A 3942-nucleotide genomic window follows, 5' to 3' on the forward strand; every position below is an offset into this window, starting at 1 on the left:
CTAGGGACCCAGACTCATACGGAGAAGCAGACTGTCTGGCATCAGTTGGAACTCGAGGGCAGCTTTCTCTCGGAGGTGCATGCAGGGATGGCCGGGACACTGAGAAGCAGTGCCTCTGAGGGCAGCCATAACTGCTAGCCCTGCCCTGTTGATCCCTTGGGACCCGCCTCACCCAAGACCTGTACAGAGGCTTTTGCTGGATATCCTCAGGCAGAGGCTAGATTAGCACCTCCCTAGAGATCCAGGAGCCAGTGTGCCCAGTGGTCAGAGTGGGAACATCCAGTTTGCAGCTCTTCCAATCCATAAAGGACACACTCAGGGGGCAGGCTCAGTGAGGACCGAAGTCCCATTGAAGCAAGTCTTGCCCCGGAAGGGAGTCTCCAGCACAGAAGTTCTCCCACTGCAGACACAGCTGATTCTCACAGCCAATTGGCCTGGAGGTCAATCTCTCCCAGAGTTACCTACAACAATCAAGGCTTAACTACAACAAGACTGTGTACAAAGACCACAAGGGGGTGCACCAAGAGTATCCTCCTCAGGTAATTGGGGGAGGCTGAACCACTTGGCCCTAGAGGACACTTAGCACAGAAAACCACTTTATCAACACAGGGAAGCATAAAAAATGTGGAGACAAAGAAACAGGACACAAATGACAGAAATGGAGGAAAGCAAACTACTGGATATAGAGTTCAAAACCACACTTTTAAGGTTTTTCAAGAACTTTCTAGAAGCTGCCGATAAATTTAGTAAGACCCTCAAAAAGACTGGTGAGACCGCTGATAAATGTAGTGAGATCCTCAAGAAATCTAGTCAGACCCTCGAGGTTATGATAAAGGACCAACTAGAAATTAAGCATACACTGACTGAAATGGAGGATATTATACAGACTCCCAACAGCAGACTAGAGGATCGCAAGAATCAAGTAAAAGATTTGAAATATGAAGAAGCAAAAAACACCCAACCAGAAAAGCAAATGAAAAAAGAATCTGAAAATACGAAGATAGTGTAAGGAGCCTCTGGGACAGCTTCAAGCGTACCAACATCCAAATTATAGGGGTGCCAGAAGATGAGTGAGAGCAAGATATTGAAAACCTATTTGAAGAAATAATGACAGAAAACTTCCCCTACCTGGTGAAAGAAACAGACTTCCAAGTTCAGGAAGCGCAGAGAACCCCAAGCAAAAGGAATCCAAAGAGGACCACACCAAGACACATCATAATTAAAATGCCAAGAGCAAAAGACAAAGAGAGTATCCTAAAAGTAGCAAGAGAAAGAAAGTCAGTTACCTACAAGGGAGTATCCATATGACTGTCAGCTGATTTCTCAACAGAAACTTTGCAGGCCAGAAGGGAGTGGCAAGAAATATTCAGAGTGTTGAATGCCAAGAACCTACAACCAAGATTACTCTACCCAGCAAAGCTATCATTCAGAATTGAAGGTCAGATAAAGAGCTTCAAAGATAAGAAAAAGCTAAAGGAGTTCACCTCCACTAAACCAGTATTATATGAAATGCTGAAAGGTGTCTTTTAAGAAGAGGAAGAAGAAGAAAAAGGTAAAGATACAAATTATGAACAATAAATACACATCCATCAACAAGTGAATCTAAAAATCAAGTGAATAAATAATCTGATGAACAGAAAGAACTGGTGATTATAATAGAATCAGGAGCATAGAAAGGGAATGGACTGACTATTCTTGGGGGGGGGAAAGGGGTGTGGGGGATTGGGGAAGAGACTGGACAAAAATTGTGCACCTATGGATGAGGACAGTGGGTGGGGAGTGAGGGCGGAGGGTGGGGTGGGAACTGAGTGGAGGGGAGTTATGGGGGAAAAAAGAGGAACAAATGTAATAATCTGAACAATAAAGATTTAATTTAAAAAGAAGTGTTGTGTAGGTGAATGTTTTACATTTCAGATATGCAGCCAAAATGAATGTTTTACATTTCAGATATGAGCCAAAATGATCATTCCCTTTGCCTTCCCTCTAACCCCACAGTATATAAAAATCCAGTTATTCTGTAACCCTGCAAGGACATACAATGGTTAACCTTTTCAAATAGTAACCCCAGAAATGCATATAATGTTAACTCGCTTTCATTTTAATTTCATCTACCTAAGCATTTTTTATGGTGAACATTTTTTCATACATTTATTTGCACTGTATTTATCTGCTTTGTTAAAATGTCTGCTGAGAATCTTTTTCAAATTGTCTAAATAAATTTATTATTTTACCCAAAGGAGGACTGTGCAGCATCTAAGACATATGCTTAAATTTCCCTCATTCCTCAGTGACTTAAGTTACTCCTTTGCCTTGTGGAACCATTGGTTTTGAATCCTGGGAGAAAAAATTGTTTTACTCATTTTTTAAAATTATTTTTTTATTGATTAAGGTATTGCATATGTTTTACACAGCTTTAATGCTATGTACTACTGAAGACAACGTATACCATATACTTATACATTTAATCTGCATTGCTAACATTCAGAGCCACTCTTATTTAAGTCTAAGCATTTACTAATACATTAAGTGAAGTCTAGGTTTGTAGTATTTGTCAATTTCCCTGGCATAAATACTGCCATCATGGTCAGTTTTAAACTGCCAAAGTGATAGCATTGAATATGCACATGATAAGATAGTTCAGTAGCACATCATTGTATTTTATTTTCAACATACTGATATAGTTGCAACAAATATGCTCCAGAACTTTCATAATAATACCGTATAATTATTGGGAAGTTTCAAGTTTTAAACCTTTCTTAAAATTTGATTTAAGTACGATTGATTTAAATCATACATGAGAAAATATTTTTAATTGATTTCAGGGAGGAAGAGAGAGAAAGAAATAGCACTGATGAGAGAGAATCACTGGTAGGCTGCTTCCTGTACCAACTCTTTCCCTGGAAATTGACCCTGCAACCCATGTATGTGCCCTGAGCAGAAATAGAACCATGACCTTCTGGTTCATAGGTTGATGATCAACCACGGAGCAACACCAGCTGGGCTATAGTATTTAGAAAGCTTTTTAAAATATATGTATTTTTATTGTTGATAGTATTATAGATGTCTTCTATTCCCCCCCACCACCACCCTCCAATATACATTCTTTTGTGGACCTATTCCAGGACTCCCTTCCCCCTTTCCTCAGAGATCTGTCATTATGTGCCAGTTAAGCAGACCTCCAGTCCCATCTTGTCCTCCAGCACAAGTTGTGCTGCCTCAACACCAATACTCACCAAGGTCATTGGCTGAGATGAGCCCTCCTCTGGGTCATTACAAAAACTACATTACCCAGAAAGCACTGCACCAGAGTCAGACCTGTAGGAGCAATTTGGTGCCTGAACATCCGGTTGGGGCGGGACTTCCTGCGTCGTCCTCCTGGCGGTCATTTTGGCCTCTTCTCTGGGTTCACAGACTCATAAGCTTCAGCGCTTGGTGGCGAGTAGGAGGAGGTGTTGGCGGCAGCTTCCCCGCTGGGCAGGGTGTGTCTGAGGCTTGTTGACCCCAAACCGGCGGGATTGGGGTCTCCTTGCCTCCCCGACTCCTCTCCGCTGACAGAGTCCACTCAGCGTCACCCCATTGAACCCTCCAGCCTCTGTTCCCGGCGCCGCTCGGGTCCCGCAGCCAAGGTTGCGGCGTCCAGCACAGTGAGTCCTCGTGGGGGACCCGGGGTGTGAGGGGGGAGGAGGGCGACGGGCTGCGGTGCCGCCGGGTGAGGCCGTGGGGGGACTGAGCCGGGAGGTGGGGACACCCAGGCCGCGTTTGTGTCTAAAGGCGACAAAGAGGACGAGAGGCGGTTCCCGGGAGGAGTTTTACTTTCATGCTCAGGGCGACGGGGCTGTGGGAGGTTGTGAACAGCAGAGGGATGAGGCTGAGATGCGGGTCTAAACGTTCCCCAAACGCCCAGAGGAGGAGCCGCCTCCAGGAGAGAGGGCGGCAGTGAGG

General features: G+C 44.3%; 1 long non-coding RNA gene across 1 annotated transcript in view; it reads left to right on the plus strand.

Moving 5' to 3' along the window:
• Positions 1-3369: 3369 nt before the first annotated feature.
• LOC111823787 overlaps positions 3370-3942 on the plus strand; it is a 1845-nt gene continuing 1272 nt past the window's right edge. The window contains exon 1 of the long non-coding RNA XR_002826889.1: positions 3370-3644. This is a non-coding gene — a long non-coding RNA (uncharacterized LOC111823787). The remainder of the gene's footprint in view (positions 3645-3942) is intronic.

Source organism: Myotis lucifugus, unplaced genomic scaffold (genome assembly GCF_000147115.1).
Source record: "Myotis lucifugus unplaced genomic scaffold, Myoluc2.0 scaffold_683, whole genome shotgun sequence".
In the NCBI taxonomy this organism is placed as follows: Eukaryota; Metazoa; Chordata; class Mammalia; order Chiroptera; family Vespertilionidae; genus Myotis; species Myotis lucifugus.